The sequence below is a fragment of the Cupressus sempervirens genome, chromosome 9 (genome assembly GCF_028749045.1).
Source record: "Cupressus sempervirens isolate cs-2001-9-10 chromosome 9, ASM2874904v1, whole genome shotgun sequence".
Classification (NCBI taxonomy): Eukaryota; Viridiplantae; Streptophyta; class Pinopsida; order Cupressales; family Cupressaceae; genus Cupressus; species Cupressus sempervirens.
This window is the reverse complement of record NC_143126.1, coordinates 679,150,180-679,170,065: the sequence shown is the minus strand read 5'-3', so window position 1 is coordinate 679,170,065 and position 19,886 is coordinate 679,150,180. Positions and strand designations below refer to the sequence as shown.

At 32.7% G+C, this 19,886-nt stretch overlaps 1 pseudogene; it reads right to left on the bottom strand.

Moving 5' to 3' along the window:
* Positions 1-8,540: 8,540 nt before the first annotated feature.
* On the bottom strand, positions 8,541-8,943 carry LOC149540556 (ubiquitin-conjugating enzyme E2 8 pseudogene; annotated as a pseudogene).
* Positions 8,944-19,886: the final 10,943 nt, after the last annotated feature.

The window sequence follows — 19,886 nt, the reverse complement described above, 5'->3', positions numbered from 1 at the left end:
AAAATTAATATATACCTTGAGACAAACCACATGGGATTCCACATTTTTGGATGAATGGGACAAGTAAAGACAATAATAAAATTTCCAAATAAATTGGTAACATTCCAGAAAGCATAAGAATAAGAAAAGTTTGTAACAAATCAGATCATGCAGAAAACCATTATAAAAACTTAAAATCACTCATAGACATGCATATCCTCTTTTGAGTTTCAAAGCACCCACTTGGTGTAATCATGTTGCAAGGGAGGTGAAAATAAACATTGTAATTTATGCATCAATTTATTGTGAATTATTGTGAATTCAAAAAACTTGAAAAAAGGAATCAACTATTATTAAATCACATTTGTCAACAACTAAATTGCATGTACAAGGATGTCACATTTCATAGGAGAAGATAAGAAAGATAACTGATGCTTGGAGGCTTATATGGGTACTTAGGTGGAAATTTAAGTTTGCCACAATATACTCCTCCCGATCAAATTTAAAATGAACCATGTAAGTCATAAGGAATATGATAAATATTAAATATCTTTGCTAAATAATGTTCAATATCTAGGGCAATAAATATCTACAATTAGGCCAAGCAACAGGAGAGTATAAGCCATCTAAAATTTGTGAGTATTCTCAATTAATAAGATATTACCACAAAAGTAAATGAGAGTTTAGGTTGTCACTTATAAGCTTATGATTCTTGCTAAATTATCTTCATTACAAATTAACCAATCCCAAGAATAAGATGAGGGAAAGAGTAGATCAAAAACATAAGTATAGTTTAATTGTTGCTTGATAATGTCTAAATCTTTCACTATAATTAATTTTTTTAAATAAAACCTTCCTCTAATTGATAAAAAATCATAAATGAAGTCTAAACAATTGATAAATAGTAGCAATGGCATATTCAACAATCCATATATAAAAGAAATTACAATATAAAAAAAGGAATTTTGATGAATAGACCTTTTCCATTAATTTAAAACTTTAAAGATACATATTCACAAAAAAGGGGTCGGGGGATATAGGATCACCCCACAAGTTCAAATGGCCCAAGGCTGAAGATCAACTATTCATCAAAAAATATATATATATAGAAATAAAAAAACTTCAAGTTACAAGAGCAATGTCAGTCAAAGGAGGATCTTTTTCATCAAAACCCTAGAAATCCTTGGGGTTATTCATTGGCTCAAGGGAGCCCAACCATCAGTAGCAACAACATCTTTATACTTTTCTTTATCTTCCTCGGCCTTGGGAGAAGAAATGGCTAAATCCAACCAATAGAAAGCCCACTTGGGGTCATGGTGAGTAGATGGCCAACCTGCTTCAATGACAGTAAGGGGAGCCACTGAGGACCAACCCAAGCCTAACCTCTGAGGAGGTGAGGCTGAGTGACGATGACCACAAGAGCCATCACTGGAGAGTGGTGACAAGTCTACAATCTGGGGGTTTGTGAGTGGTGAGTAGAACTCTCTGACCTCACTGGCGACTGTGAGGAGGAGTATGGTCAGCAAAAAAAGAATCCAAAGGAACTTGGGCAACCGTACAAGGGGCATTTCCCTAGTAAGCAAGTAGCTCCTATAGGTGAGCCACTTCTAGCATGACTTTGTCTTTTTTATTTGAATCTACATAATGACATTATTACATATAGTGCTTTAGAGTACATTGCAACATAAATATCAAGAAAGTTGGGAGAGAATAAAATAGCATTGTGATCTTTCTAAATTGTGAACAACATCTCCATTTTGAAAGTATGCCAAATCTAGGCATATCTAAGGGGTAGTCTCGAAGCATCACCCAGAACCACCATATGCCAAGTGAAGGCCTCTAGATGAAAAGGCTTAAAGAAATAAAAAATCTAGAGCCAGTAATTCTGAGCTCTTCTGCAAAACCAAAAAATATGCAGAAAGCTTTCAGGTTGGCCACAAAATGGGCATCTAGGATTAGGAACTCCCAGATGCCAGAGCTAAGAACCCAAAGGCAATCCCTAAAAGAGAAAACACTAGGTAAAGTGAGCTATCTTTGGCTAAGTGATAGTATGCCAGACAATGGCAAATCTAAGACTCCAAGTCTTATGCGAAGAATGAAAATGCCAACATTGATTGAGGGTATCAACCATTGGAAGATGGGGGACCAGCCATCGATACCCTAGTCTGGGAGATTGGAAGTGGTAAACAAAGGAATTTAAATTGTATTAGAGTTGATGAGTTACTTCCAATCTATAGTGAAATTTTCTTATTAATGTTGAGTGCTTTGACGATACCATTCAAAAACATTTTCTATTGGAGGAAACATAGAATGGTTTGTTGCAAGCATGTGAAATTATATGGTATTTGTAATACCATAGGGAATGGTTGTGGATATGTTTTGATGACTGCAAATATTTAAGTTGTAAGAAAGCATTGTCTAGCTTGTTATCATCAAGAAGTAAAACTCTCCAATAGCTGATCTATTCAAATTAGGCTCTAATTCTGTAAAATACATAGCAATGTCATACTTGACATTTGGATGAATTGTATTCATCCTGCCTAGCCTCTTCTCCTTCCCACCATGCAGCAAACTTTTCAAATGACATTGTAAATATTATTTATATCATAGCTAGCAATATTTTGATATCAATAAAATAATAAGTAACATATTAAATTACATTCAAAATGAAATATCCAAAATAAATAAGAGCAAGGATGAACCTACAAGCAATGGAAAAACTCATTTACATAAATAAATATTAATAACCCTAGCCTTTAATTAATGTAGCAGGACAAGTTCAAAAGGAAATGTCATTTAAAATTAGGCTGGAAATGGACTATTTGAAGACCAAAGAAACATTCTGTTATCTGACCATTGGAACTATCAATTTTAAGAGTCCACAAAATTAGAAACTTCTAGTTTGAAATGCTAGTTTATCGGATATCCACAAGGAGAAAACATAATAAAGAGGAGTGTAGTGCAACAAGACACACTAAGATTTTCCAACTCTAAAATAGTTAGAAGAATATTAAAAATAAACTAGACCACACTTTTATATATAAGTGTAAACCTTTAATTAGCAACCCATAAATGTAAAATTACCTCAATAAATACTTCCTTGGAAGTGTAACAAGAATGGAAAACAAAAATTAAACACAAAAATTATCACTTTGAAAATGAAAGAAAATTGAATGCTCTATTTTTTAACAAAGTATGCTATGTTTCAATGCTAGAAATAAAACTTTGTATTTCTATTGCAAAAATAAATTTCTGTTCTAGCCCCCTTCATAGTGCAAAGAAAAGTTTAGTTTTTATTAAAATCATGCTAACCTAATTGGACTATGTAGGAAATAACCATAATTAACAGAAGGTGCAACATTTTTATGCAGTGTTCTTTACCAAAAAATACTAAGAAAATCTCAGTGGAACTAAAAATTATTCCATGACCGATTTCTTGTAGTACCAACAATGGTACACTCAATCTAAAAATTAACTAAATCTAATAAACTATTGATAAGTAATGATGCATGGACAAGCCCATGCATTATGGTTGTGATCTATAAATTTGACAGCCACATTGGAATTGTATAAACAACATTAGTTTCTTACATTGTCTATATATCATTGGAAATTGTTTGTAGTGATAATATTACATGAAGATTTAGCATTACAAAATTATCATAACACATTTTTTGCCACTTGATAGTTGAGATTGCCAAGCAAGTAGATTAGATACTCACATAGAAGAATCATAATGATCCACAAATGGGACAACCACTAGCTACCTTTTTGGCATTTAATTGATCTTCTTATCAAGGATATGTTCAATTTGTTGTTAGTTGATTGTATTCACACTATAAGTAGGCATCTAGTTAGTGGTAGTTGGTCATTTTCATGATACAACAAGTTTCAGGGTAGGTTTTAGCTCTATAGCTTTGGAAAATTGAGTTCATCCACTTAAAATTGTTTTGATATGAAACTGTAAGTGTAAAGTTGGTCTATGGCTTGAAGTATATTTAATGCATGTATGATGCTCTTTTGATAAAGCTATGAAACTACTCAATGATTTGGCATGTGTAATGAAGAAATGATAAAAATTAGGATCACAAAGTTCTATCCTCTTGTCAGTATTCAAGAAATTGAAGTGAGCTACCTTTAATTAGAAGAAGAACTAAGGAATTAGATACAATAGTAGAATCTTACTCTTTGATTGAACAAGTCATTAAAGTTAATGAGTTGTGAAATGCCACAATCCTAACCAAGAATGAACAATTATAATCATGTGGAGATGAATGTCAACAATAGGGAATTGATTGATTTTTTACACTATTGGTTGCTTGAAGTCCCTTGTATTACTAATTAAGGGGGGCAAGGAGAAATTTTACTGAGATTTAATGATTGGAGCATTGTGTCATTGTTGGAGCACTCATTGTTTAACAACTTTTGACTACCATCAGCACCTTTCATAATGCATTATACTTCACTTCTCCATTAAAGGTTTTTGAATGATATGTTATGAATATTTCATCTTGTGTTAATATAATTGAGTTTTTATTTTCGTATGAATATTCTTATATCCTTAATGTTGATTTCATAATGAGCAATGCTAGGATTCACATAGAGAAAGCTCTTGTCCTCAATTTAATAGTTGTTTAATATCCTCATCCTTGCAAACTATTTTATATTGATGTAGGTTAGTCAATGCTAAATATTGAAATGTCCTACAATTGATATTTTTAAGGCTTACAAACCACAAAACCAAATTGGCAACTTAGAGAAAAATCAGTGTCATGTTCAAGAATTTATGTCATATTAATTGCTTGTTATATTAGTGGTTTAATGTAAAGTTGTATTTTAATGATGCTGGAATAAATATGCATGATCATGGGCATTACAGTTTGAAGATGGGGGAACATTATCAGATAAATAAAGTGTAGCTACAACCATAAAAGGTTGATCAAACATAATGAACATGTGAAAAATATGTCAAATCACTAAAGCATTTGAAGATCTTAGTGCATCAAAGATTATAAAGATTCCTTACAACATTCAAAGAATGGAGGATGCTAGGAGGGTTTATAACTATGTATGAAACAATTAGCTTCATCGATAAAACTTAAAAATCATAGTAAAAGAGAGTATCATAGTTGAAGAAATTAGTGAAAAATAGTGATATCATCAAAAGGTAGATATGTGACTATGTGAGTAATTTTGAATGCTATAAAGTGCTAGAGAAATGTCAGGGGATAAAGCAATATGGAAAACATTTTGGATAAGAGATCAAAATAGTGCAAAGAATATTTTTCCATCAATAGGAGCACTTTCATAAACAATTGAATGTCATAACAAAAAGATCACAACCACATCAGGAATAATGTACATAGATGGAGGTACTAGATATGTGGCATGTACTCTAAGAGAAATCTAATACATAGAGATATATACATGATATACTATAGTTAAATACAAAAGGACATGTTCACTAATAAATAAAATGAACTATCTCAAACTAGAAGAATGCCAAAAAAAATTATAGTTATTTTATAAAAACTTGCATGACATCTATGTGTGGTTGAGAAGGAGGCATAGAGACTCATTATTTTGAAAATAAAATAAAAATTAAGAGAAGCTATCAAGGCCTTGTGTAGATGGAGACATAAATAGAGGCTTGAAAACAAAAACAAAAAATCTAAAGGATACAAAACCAACATAAAATTTAGGTTATAACAAGATTAAAAGAAACCCAATTTACTTTTCTTTGACTCACCACAATCTATGCACTCAGTCATTCCTCTACTTGATTCATCTTCTCAAAATTGTATTTATTGTGATATCCTACAAGTTTAGTTATTAATAAAGTATACAAATTATTTTCTACATAACAAATTAGATCTTTAAGAGGCTACGGATCCACAAAGAAAAAGCAATAGGTTTTCATCTTCACCGAGTTCTTTAGCTAATCAATTAAAGGATGTCTTTCTTGGGAGAAAATAAGGCTTAAGAAATGGTAACTCAAGCCCTTGTTCTATAGCTAAAAAAAATTCTTGAACAATAGTAATATGTTGCAGGAGGCCATGATTCTCATGAACTACTATGGTTTTATGACAAAGACTATTGTTGACAATTTTAGAGAATGCAAGAGTTCTATGGTCAATAACATTTAAGTTAGGGGGACAAGATATCATGGAGATGTTATTCTCAGCCCTTGAAAATGAAAAAAAAGTAATTAGTAGTCTATTGGATTTAATGGAAAGATTACTAATCAAATTATTCTTTATTGTAAAGTTCATGTTGTAAATAAAGTTTGCACCTATTTCAAGTATTGCAGCCAGAAGGTGACTATAAAAGGAATAACATGAAGATGATCTTCAAATCAAAGTGGATTGAATCAAAAGTTGAATCTTGTCAAATTGAAAGAGATTTGAAGGTGATGCATTGCTGCAAACTAGCCAAATTTGAGGAATACAGAGACACGGTGAGAGCCACAGCTACGAAGATGACCAAGAAACATTAAAGTTGCATGGTTGATGGGAATAAAATCCTGAGCTTCCATGACACCACAATTATGTGGTCTTTAGGAATAGATGGGCTATCTTCATCATGTAGTTCCTTGGACTACAATGTATGTAACATTATTACAACAACATTCAAATCCAAGAAAACAAAGAGGAAAGGAATATACATTGTGCACATAAAGTCTCAAAGATTACAACTTCATTCCCCTATTCGATAACTATTTTATGTATCCTCTAAAAAGTGTTAGGATGGTTTGTAGGGTCATTGTAGGAAGAGTTCACAAGCTTCCACAACCATGAAGTCTTGTAAAGTTTTTTATTCTAGTTGGGTTTGATATATCTATAGGAGAAGTTGAAACTTATTCAAAGCTTGAAGAATGCAAATTTATAATCCTAGAGGTATTATGTCCTACTTTATTGTGGTCTATTATTAAGAACACAATCTTAAGTAAATATATAGAAATAGTTTTTCTAATCAGTTTCATGTACTTAAGTTGTTTGAAAACCTTTCATTTGTAATTGCAACTTTGAAACTTATTTTGTATTGGAAGTCTAGAGTACATACCATATGTTGGTGGTAAAAAAATAATTGATTGTGCTCTAGTGAACAATCAATGATGAAATTCTACATTGCAACATTTTTTGGTTGCAATATATATTTATCTCTGTTCAACTTACTTTAGTTCTTGTACTCTATATTTCTCTAGACTCTAGAGTAGACCATAAATAATGACAAACCAATGTATAAAAAAGGAACACAATGTAATTTGTACTATAGAATGCTTCTAGTAATCTATGAGCCTCACTTTCTACTCCCAACCAAATCCTAGATCAATACTCATGTTTATCTTGTTCATTGAAGATGTTAAAATTTATTATTTGATGCTTTTGAAGAAGACATAAATATTCATCACTATGTTTACAATAGGATTACTTTGTAGTTGCATATTATAAACTAGAATCTAGTTGGTTTTTGGGTTAATAAATATGAAACAATTTGGTACAACGATGCCAACTGTTTCAGATCCGAGCCTCCTTGTGTCTTGTATAAACTCCTAAAAGTAGACAAATAATTATAAGAATATATTATTATAATTTTTTTTTAAAAGGTATCCTAAATATTAGCTACATCCATTGTTTCATAAAAAATAAGCATTGAGTTAACTCATAGAATACTAAGTATCTCTTAAATGACTCTTATTACATGAGCTACTTTCATCCTAAGTGCACATTTGAATCTATATTTTTGCTAAATAATATTTGGTTAAACTTTAATGAACATTACCCAGAAGAATTAGTAAACAAAATTAGCATTTCCTTAGTCAGATACATGTGCAACTTGCATTAAATACTCTATTAAAAATAAATACACCAAAAGACAATTATAAGGGTAGAGTTGTAGCATGCCACAAAAATAACAAAAATGCCTTATGGAAATTAGAATGAATTGACAATTTCATTTAATCTACCTAGACGAGGGAGAAAAGTCATAGCTCCAAGTTTGAGAGGTGGAAAATATGACATTTAAAGGAGAAAGAAATAATTTTAAGGAAGATTTATCGAGTTTCAAAATTCACTAGAGAACTCTAAGTAGGCAATGCCCAAAAAACCCAAAACCCTTCATTGCCCAAGAAAACTTCCACTCACACTCAACTTTGCCCAACTCTCCCCAAAAATCCTTAATAGTTTTTCCCACATGAGAAGATGGAGATGGAAGAACAACCTAAGTTGTGAAGAGCTTATTAGGTGGACTGAAGCTCTTTTCTCCATGGGGCTCACCGAACTCCATTGAACCCTCTCCTCCACCCATACTCATGAAGAAGATGAGACGCAACCTAAGATTTTTTTTCTCATTTTCTTATTCCAAAATGTAATTTATAGTGACAAATTAAAAGCAAGAGGGAGATATGCTTCTTTTTTTCTGAAAAATAATAATATAACATTACCATAAAAAAGGGTAATACAATTCAAACTATTTTTGAAAGAATACAAGTAGTAAGTCAAACTTCACATAAATGCCAACTTGTGGCTCAGATTGTATTTCTTTAAATTATTGTTCAACAATTAATTAATTGCATACCTTTGAGTCCAAATCCATGTAGTTGTCTCATATTTGGACATATAAGTCTTGAATATATGAGAAATCTTTGGTAGTAGAGGATCATTTGAGTTTGGATTGAAAACTACACCTTGGAAATTGCCAATGCAGGACTTCAATGTTCCTTCAATATGTCAAGGTAGATACTCCCATTTCTTGTTATGTTTGGATACAAAACCTTAGTCCTAAATGTAGCCTTTGGAGGCTTAAATTGGTAATTAGGAGGAAACTAGATTGTCACAAGAAATACACCTCTTGAATAGGAAAATTCAAAGGGCCCATTATAGGGGCTTGCCAATGAAACATATCATGTGCTACTAGACTAGCATTGCAAAAAGTAGGTGGATCCTTCTGGAGATCTTCAATTCCTTGGGAATCCACTAAGAAGCCATGAATGTCCTTCACAAATAGAGAAATAAGAATGAGAATGGTAGGCTAGAGGAAGACGAAAAGGAAAAACCCCTTTTTGTAGTTACATACGCTATCACTTTCATTATTTTAATAGCTTAAATTTTTTTAAATCAAGTGTTTTTAATACCCATCAAATTACTAGAGATGGGAAGCATTTGGTGCAACATGCATAGAGTGTTGAGATCAGATTGAAAAGATCATTGTTGAGGGAGATTGTTGAAACTAGATTGAAAGAGGGAGATTGTTGAAGAAGACTATGTGTTTCAATTATTGTTTTGTCACTGATGTCAAACCTGCTATTTGTTGGTAAGATAATTGCTTATTAAATTTAAGTACTATCACTTATTTGATTGATGAAGAGGATTTGATCAAAAAGATGCAACAATAGCACTTAGAGGAAAAGTTGAGTTATGATTATGTAATGAAGTACAAGAATTAGTTAAGATAGTGATGACATGATGTATTAATAATCTACTTAAGGTTACAAAGGTTGGTTAAACTAAGAAGGTTTAGAAGAACAAGTTACACAAAGTTTCTCTACCAAGCTTGATCAAGTGGATAGTAGGTGTCAAGAAAAGTTAGTGCAATCCAAGAAAAAAATTAGTTGGAGCTGAGTAAAAGTTCATTCTAGTATATGCCGAGTAAAATAGTGGATGTCAAGTAAAGTTTAGTTGATGCCAAGCACTAGCAAACTTTAGTTCATGCTGAGTAATTTCACAGTGAATGCCAAGCAATGTAGTATATGCCAAGGATTAGAAGCTAGATAATGTCGAGCTACTATATTATTTAAAAGATCACGAATTTGATGAATCTAAGTTGACAAGTTTTTTTTCTTAGATTATGTGAACCAGGTGGAAGATAACGTTGATGAGCTAGTGGCACAGACTTCAAGGTAAACTATTTTTACATGAATTCAAAGTGGATTCTAGGAGAAGTTTCTAGAAGAGTATGGAATGTGGGGTAGATACATTGTATCCTACCTAATCCATCTTAACACTAAATTGGATGATGGAGAATGAGCAGCAAAATATCTTAATTTCTTATTTATAGGAATGGTTGGTCATGAAGCAATGTTGTCATGTGCAAGAACCTTTTTTGCTTCATTAGGTGACCTAAAGAAGAGTCTACAATGGCATGTTAAGCAAGAAGGCTTAAGGAAATGAATGCTTGAAGGGTGAACAAGCTATCAGAGTTGTAAAGTATGAAGGCCAAGTAGAATTATGGACTGAGGAGAGATCTATAATCTACAAATGAATTTGTAAGTTGTATTAGATCAAGCCTTTCTATTACTCTCTAACAATTATATTAGTCTATGGTAGATCCTTTGGATTAAGGTTGACCTAACATCATTTGTAAATCATTTGACCAGGTGAAGTTCCAAGAGAATGGTCTAAAGTCCTCTAACAAGGCTCACTTCTAACAAGGTGATTGAAATACTTTAACAGGGTCACATTTAATAGTGTGTATTGTTAACTTTAATAGGGTTGGCCTTTCACAAGGCATCAATTCAAAAGAGTGAAAAGAGTAGTATCTTACTTGTGGTTTTTCCCAAATTGGGTTTCCATGTAAATCATTGTGTCAAGTGTGTTGATGAATCTATTATGTTTCATGTTAACATTTATGCAAGTTAATTTGATAGTAACCTACAAGTTTTAAGTGATTGCATAATCTTATGGATGCATGCATGAGTATAAATGTTTTATGGGTTCACTAAGATGTGAAAACTTTTATATATACATCTCGACCTTGGATAACTAATTCAACCCCCCTCTTAGTTATTCTAAATTTTTCCAACAATTGGTATTAGAGTCATATGCTTAAGAGGACTCGTTTGATGGTACTAGAAGCACAAATATCAAGATATCAAAAAGAGAAGTACCCAAGCTAAATAGAGATAACTTTCCTGCATGGAAAAGTTTGATGAAGCTGCACCTTGGACAACTTGGAGATCATGCACAATCTAACAATTTTTTTTAGCATGTCAATCCTGCTAGAGCTCCAACTGTTGAAGATATGAAGAACAAGAAAGAACACATCTAGGCAATGTTGGAGATTGTCTCTGCCCTAAGTTATGTTGAATTTGATGATATGAAAAGTTTTGATAGTGCAAAGAAAATGTGGGATGCCCTAACCACTATCTATGAAGGAGATGAAAATGTTCTATGAGCCAAAGCTAAAAGTCTCAGAGGTCAGTTTGATGATATGAGAATGGAAGAAGATGAGAATATTGCTCAATATGTTGAAAGGATAAAAGAAGTTGGTAATGCAATAAGAGGAGCTACTGGTAATATAGATGATGATACTATACTAAGAAAATTTTTAAGGACATTGTTACCTATTTATGCTATTAGAGTTTTTTGTAATTCAAGAACTGAGATGTATTCTAGGGAATAAACTATCACTTAAAGTTCTGGTAGGTACACTCACTACTTTTGAGCTATCAAGTTTGATAATAGCAAACCTAAAAAGATTGAATATTCTTTCAAAGCTAAAGTATCATTAAAGGAACCTAATGTGAAGAAGAAGAAGAAAAAGAAAAAGTATGTGTCCAGTGATAGTGATACAAATGAGGAGGATGTTGAAAAAATTGAAGCACTACTAGCAAGAAGATTCCACAAAGGTAAAGGCAAGTTCAAAGGTAAATTACCTATCATTTGTTTCAATTGCAATGAGGTTGGTCATATTTTTGCTAGATGTCCAGAGAAGAAGAACTACAGAAGTAATGACAGATACAAGAGTAGGAGAGATGAAGATAGCAAGGACTACAAAGACAAAGGCAAAAAGTCATGCTACATGTAATAAACATGATGATGAAGTGGTGTATGTTGCAATGAAGGATGAATCTAATGAACGTGAGGCAACTACACTTGTGACTTGTGTGAACAAGAATGATAGATAGATCATTGATAGTGGATGTTCACATCATGAATAGAGACAAAAGTAAGTTCATTACCCTACATTGTTATGATTGAAATAGTGTAAGATTTGATAATGATGCACCATGTTTGATAAAAGGAAAAGGTTCTATCAAACTCATAGATAAGATTTAATGTGACAATGCTTACTATGTTGAAGGACTTAACTATAATTTTTTGAATGTGTCACAACTGAATAATTTGGGATGCAAGGTTGAGTTTGAAAACAAGGTTTCTAAGATATATGATACTGATGGAAAATTGATTGGAAATGGTAATCAAACTAGAAGTAATCTATTATATCTTGATATAGAGGATGATACTTGTCTTGTTGTGAAATTTGATTATGTATGGCTACGGCACAAGAGGTTATGTCATGTTAATTTTGATAACTTGGTTAGTATCAATAACATGAAGAAAGATAGAGGTTTTCCTAAGTTGAAGAAGCCTAATAATGTAATGTGCAAACAATGTCAGTATTAAGAATAAGACTTATACCTCTAAAGGAATACTAGAGATTGTTCATACTAACTTGTGTGGATCAATTGATGTAAAAAGCTACAAAGGAGATAAGTACATCATGTTTCTTGTTGATGACTACTCTAGAATGATGATAGTTATGTTTTTGAAATAGAAATCTAATGCTTTCCAAATGTTTAAGTGGTACTTAGCAAGAGCTGAAAAGGAAAAAAATACAAATTTGAAGTGTTTGAGATCTGATAGAGGAGGAGAATTCACATCAAATGAGTTTGAGATGTTTTGTAATGACAAAGGAATCAAAGATAGACATTTTCCCCTGGAACCCCTCCACAAAATGGGATTGTTGAAAAGAGAAATAGATCTATAATGGATTGTGCTAGAACACTCATGATGGAGAAGAATGTTGCTTTGAAATACTAGAGAGAAGTTGTAAGTACAGCTATCTATACCTTGAACCATGTGCAAATCAAGAAAGGTACTCATTCAACACCTTTTGAACTATGGTATAAATACTCACCCAATCTAAGATACTTTAAGGTATTTGGAAGTAAATGTTACATTCTTAAAGATTTAAGGAATGGTAAACTTGATGCAAAAAGTGAAGAATGTATATTCCTAGGATATTCTACAAGAAGTAAAGCTTATAAGTATTTGAATACTAACACTAAAAAAATTGTGAAAATTGCAAATGTAAATTTTGATGAATTTATAGAAGTGTATGAGGCTGAACCTATGAAAGAACTAAAAGAATACAAATCATTTGTATACTTTTATAAAGGTATGCTTGCTAAAGAAAATTTTGTAGATTAAACTACAAACCAACAATGAGTTTCAATAACTGACAAGTCACACCCCATTAATGTCGAGCTGCATTTAGGAATTGAGCTACATTCAGATGTCAAGTTATAGAATGAAGTCAATGCACATTTTGACTCTTAGATTAGTATACATGAAAGAGATGTTGAACTACCTAATAGAAATACACACAATGATTCAAAAACTGAAAAATAAAATGAAGAAACAAGAGTTGAGCCAAGATTTTCTAAATATGTCAAAAGACATCATCCTACTACTCAAATTATTGGAGATAAAGATGCTATACCAATGACAAGAAATAGATTGAGAAGTGATATATGTTTGTTGAGCATGAAGGAACCCAAATCAGTAAGAGATGCATTAGAAGATGTTGACTAGAGTAAAGCCATGGAAGAAGAGATTCAACAAATAGAAAAGAACAAAACATGGAGTCTAGTTCCTAGACTAGAAGACAAAAATGTGATTGGCACCAAGTGGTTATTCAGAAACAAGCTAGATGAAAATGGTGAAGTCACAAAGAACAAAGCAAGACTAGTTTGCAAGGGATATGCACAAGAAGGAATTGACGATGGAGAGACATTTGCCCCTATTGCTACATTGGAAGGAGTAAGATCACTACTTTCTTATTCTACATACAAAGGTTTCAAAGTTTATCAAATGGATGATAAATCTATGTTTCTAAATGGCATATTAGAGGAAGAAGTTTGCATAGAACAACTAGAAGGTTTTGTTGATATTAGCAATAAGAACAGGGTATGTAGACTACACAAAGCTCTATATGGTTTGAAACAAGTACCAATAGCATGGTATCAGAGATTTCATAATTATCTTGTGAAGATTGGATTTGAAAAGACTGATGATAACAACAATCTATACATGAAGGCAAAGAAAGGCAAAGTTATTTTATTATCTGAAATATTTTTTGATGATATCATATTTGGAGGTCAAGATACTTTATGTAAGGATTTTGCAAATCAAATGAAGCAAGAATTTGAGATGTCTATGTTTGGAGAGATCAAGTTCTTTATAGATTTGCAAGTATATCAGATAAAATATGGTATATACATCACTCAGTCAAAGTATGTCAAGGAAATATTGAAAAATTTTGAATTAAAGGATTCCAAACTAGTAAGTACACCTATGGTGATAGGACACAAGTTGTCAAAGAATGATGATTCAACTGAGGTGAATCAAACGTTGTATAGGTCTATGATTGGCAAATTGCAATATGTAGTACATAACATACCTGGCATTGCATTATCTATAGGGATAGCTTCAAGATTCTTTGCTAATCCTAGGGAGATTCATTTAATGGTTATGAAGAGAATAATGAGATATCTAAAAGGAACATAAGACTTTGGTCTATACTATAAGAAGAATAAAAAATTTGAATTGAGAGCCTACATTGATGCTAATTGGGATGGAAACATTGATGACAGAAAGAGCACCAATGGAGAATCATTTTTCTTAGGCAAGAGACTAGTTACATGGACTAGCAAGAAATAAAATTGTACCTCACAATCTAATGCTAAAGCTGAATATGTTGTTGCTACTGTAAATTGTACAAACATTGTATGGATCAAACAACTACTCAAAGGAATGAAGGAAGAGATCACAAAACTAGTGATACTTTATTATGATAATACAAGTGTTATCAATATATCAAAGAATCCAGTGATGCACACAAAGACTAAGCACATTGCAATCAAGTATCACTACTTGAGTGAGTTAGTTCAAGATAAAGAGGTGAAGATGGAAATGTTAACACAAAGGAGAAAATTTCTGATATCTTCACAAAATCATTACCTAAGGATTCTGATGAGTATCTAAGAGATAAACTAGGGGTGATACCCTTATCAAAGTCTATCTAAGTAACAAGAGGAGTTCCCTGCATCAAACAAACTAATGTTCATATGTTACAAATTGATGCAATGGATCTTACTTTAGGAGCTTCCTAAATTAATCAAAGAGTTGGAACTTTGAATCAATCACAAACAAGGTAACAAAGGGAAAAATTTGAAATAACTAAAAATCTTATATTTTCATGTTTAAAGATGACAATTCTTTGGCATTGTTGTCAAAAAGGGAGATAATATTGCTGATCAACAGTATGATTACTGATCAAGGGAGATAATTGTTGATATTGTTGATCAGAGTGAGGGAGATAGAGCAAGAGATAGAGAAATACAAGAAAGAGGGAGAAATCCTAATCTACCTAGTAAGAGGAAGATATATGAAGAAACTTAGAGGGAGTTTTAAGAAAGAATTTTGTAACCTAATAAGAAGATGGAAGTTGTTGATAGAGGGAGAGATTTCAATATTTTAACCTAGTCAGTTTGGTTGAACAAAGGTGTTTACCATTTGGTTGATCAGTTTGGTTTGCCATCAATGCCAAAGAGGGAGATTGTTGAGATCAAATTGAAAAGACCATTGTTGAGGGAGATTGTTGAAACTAGATCAAAAGAGGGATATTGTTGAAGAAGACTATGTGTTTCAATCATTTTTTTGTCACTGATGTCAAACTTGCTATTTTCTAGTAAGATAACTGCTTATAAGATTTAAGTACTATCACTTATTTGATTGATGAAGAGGATTTGATCAAAAGATGTAACAATAACACCTAGAGGAAAGGTTGATTTAAGATTATGTAATGAAGTACAAGAATTAGATAAGATAATGATGACATGATGTATTGATAATCTACTTAAGGTTTTTTTTTTTTTTAAGAAAACGTGGCAAGCCACTATAATATTTATTAATTTGATTCAACGAGGTCAAATGGGAAAGAATCAGTGAAGAAAACCCAACATCATCCCTAAAGTTTACATGTATGTATATATTAAAAGAAAATAATTACAAAAGGTTATCACCCATCTTAAGATAACCCACTCTAAGCTTTTGCATAATATATATGCAATAAGTTTGGTAGCAAATAGACTTAGAGCTTCAACGTTAGAGATATCTCCAATTGAAAAGATTTAATTGCCGAGATGAACCATTGCTTTGCAATTTTGCCCAAACTAAAAGAACACAAATAGAAGATCCAGAGACCAAAAAAGAGAATTCCATAGCCAAATCATGAAACTGAGTTATGTATGAGCCAATCTAAATCAGAGTTAGGCACACCAATTGAATCCCAATGATTTTGTTCCAATGGTTGAGGAGTTACTGCCAATGCATTCTGAGTGGGGATTGAAACATTAGGATCTGACTGCAAATTAATCATGGCCATTCTAACTAACAAAATTCTTTCCACCACCCACTCACCCAAAAATCATGGATCAAAAGGCAAAGATTATTTCAAATAATTAATATTACAATTACCTATAGAATTCTTCATCGCCTCAAGAACAATATAATATTCATGCTTTTACAAGATTTGAAAATGTGAAAACAGACCATCTACTAAAGCCATACCATTCCATAAATCATATTTCTACATGGCCATTTCCAATTTATAATCCAGTAAGAAATGTGGCAGAATTACCTTACGAGCCAAGCCTTGAAGTAATTTTGAAGATTGTAGAAGATCCATGGCATTAGATAGGAAAATAGATATAACCTGGGAGGGATATAAAAACACAAGTGCCGAGGGATAGAGAAGCTCCTCACCAATGATGCACCGAATGGCTGAACTGACTGAGTGTGAGTTCATAGTGAACATTTGATTCAGCACCTCATTTGTTATATGCCTAGGAAGCACAACTTCATCTAAGGCTGGCTATAGTCAAATTCAAAAAAAAATTGGCATGACTAAATGATGTTGCATATGACATGTTACGTAGGCCAAATCAATATCCCACCCAGAATTCATATTTGAACACAATCTCAGATTACAGACTGAATTAGCCTAATTTAGCATTAGTAGATATTTTTAGAGATGAAGTGATGAGACTTATTAAATAATCAAATTGTAACTTATCATTTAATCTCTCCAGTGACATCCTAATCTTGCTTGTAAATAGTACTACAAGCATTACTCCTTAAATATTTGGATTTGTTCACATGAAGAAATCAACCAACATGACATCAAAATTGAATATCATTAGATAATAAAAGATTTGGATCCTTCAAATTGTACTTTGGAGGACATGTCAGTGTAAATGCTCTGAATAAAAGCATGTGACATTAAATTTTGCATATAACACCAACTTTAAAATAGGGTAACTCGGCATCTGATGAGCATAACTCGGCATCAGAGACACTAAAAAAAGCTTGGCATCTGAATTAAAGACTCAGTTCCTTGGCACTCAGTAACTCGGCACTAATCACTTTCATGCCTACTCGGCACCTAAAAGGATCCTTTATACTCGGCACTACTGAAGGACTCAGCACCTGAAGCATGAAGAACTTGGCACAGCTAAAGAACTCTACAACAGTTATCAGATTGGCAACTCGGCACTTGAAAGGATCCTGTATACTCGGCACTACTGAAGAACTCGGCACTAGTTATCAAATTTCCAACTCGGCACCTGAAAGGGTCCTGAATACTCGGCATTACTGAAGAACTCGACACCTAAAGCCTGAAGAATTTGGCATAGCTAAAGAATTTGACACTAGTTATCAAATTGCAAACTCGGCACCTGAAAGGATCCTGTATACTTGGCACTATTGAAGAACTTGGCACCTGAAGCCTAAAGAACTCGGCACAACAAAAGAACTCAGCACCAATTATCAAAATGCTAACTCAGCACCTGAAAGGAACCTATATACACGACACTACTAAAGAACTTGGCACCTGAAACCTGAACTCGAAACAACTAAAGAATTTGACTAAGCTCAACTCACAATGAAAAATACTAAGTAGCTCAGCTCCTGAAGGATGATGCAAATCTCGGCACATGAGACAAAAATACTTGGCATCTTAAGATAACTTGCTAATCTCAAACATTACTACTATCAGTTGCTTCCATGTCATTATGAATAAGATTTTTTAAAACCTTATGTTTCTCAATAAAAGGTAGAGAATGAAAAGTAGAAACATTAACCCCATCACATCCCAAATTTGATAAAAAATCTGCAACTTTATTTCCTTCACGATAAGTATGCAAAATGAAAACTTCCCAACATTCATCAAGGAGTCTCCATATTTGATTGAGAACATACTTTAGTTTCTAGGAAATAATGCATCTATGAATACAAGCATCAATGATAACTGAAGAATCTCCTTCAATATATAACATATTAAGACAACCTTGTTTAGCTAATAAAAGCCCAGCCAACAAAGCATGAGCCTCAGCAATATTGTTTGTGTCAATAGGTAGAGGAGATACTCCGATTGCTACAACCTTACCAAAAGAATCTCAAATACAAACCCCAACACCCAAAGGACCAAGATTTCCTCTAGAAGCACCATCAAAATTCAACTTCCAAAAACCAGAAGATGGAGGTCTCCAACTATTCTTCCTGAATAAGGTCTGAGTTGGTGAACTACTAATTTTCCACCTATTAGGAATAAATAATAATTTCCATTCCTGGACAAGTTGTGAATCCCAATAAGTCACAATCAGATTAAATTTAATCCTTTTCAAACTAGAATTAGTCACTTCTGAGATAGATCTTTCAATACCATCTAAGACAACTTCTAATGGAAGGGATTGTTTTCTAAAAATATGCTTATTTCTTTCCCACCAAATAGCCCAAACTACCAAAGCTGGAACACATTTCCGTAGGTTTGCAAACAATGATTTTTGATAAAGAATTGGCCAAGCTTGAAATAGATCCCAAAGCTTGTTAGGCAAGGGGGTAGAGTACTTAAGCTTGCTCAAAATAAAGCACCAACATTGATAAGAAAATGAACAAGATACAAACAAATGATCCACAGTTTCGTCCTGTTCCTTACAAAGAACACATTTAAAAGGCTTAGTAATTTGTAATCTATTCAATCTGTCACTAGTTAAAATCATGTGTTTTAATGTCAGCCATGCGAAACAACCTGCTTTAGGAAGAACTACCAAATTTCAACAAAATGAAAAATCTCTGGACATAGGTTTATTCAAATCATTTTGTTATATAATATTGTATCCCTCTTTCACTAAATACTTACCATCCTTAGTTGGAGCCCAAAAAATCTGATCTTTGACATCAGAGAAGTAGACTGATCTTGAATTTAGAACATTTTGAAATTGGTTAATTTCCTAAAAAGAAAGAGGCAACTTACTTGGGTCTTTCCAAACTATTTTCTTTGAGAATTTAGAAAAATATTCCACATATTGATTCAACTGGGTCCCCCAATGGGTTTCTACAACATGAATAATATTCAAAGAAAACCCACTTTTAGATAAGGGAGTTAGACCATTCCAGGAATCATTCCAAAAATTAATACTAAGTCCATTGTGGACTTCCCAGGAAATATAGTCAATTATGATTTTGCGTAAAGCTATCATAAAGTCCCAAACAACTAAACCTTTTGGAGGATTAGAAATCATTAAGACTCTAGAAGGATCATTGTTACCCAAATATTTTTGCTACATAATTTTACACCACGTGGACTGAGACTTAGAATACATGTGCCAATCAATTTCCCACCAAATGCCTCATTTTTGAATGAAAGATCATGGATTCCTACCCCTCCAACATTAGGAGTGTGTGACATATCTTGTAAGGAGACAAGTGGAATCTTTCGAGAATCATCCAGGTTACTCGACTAGAGGAAACCTTTGATCAATTTTTGAATTGTAACTAGTAGTT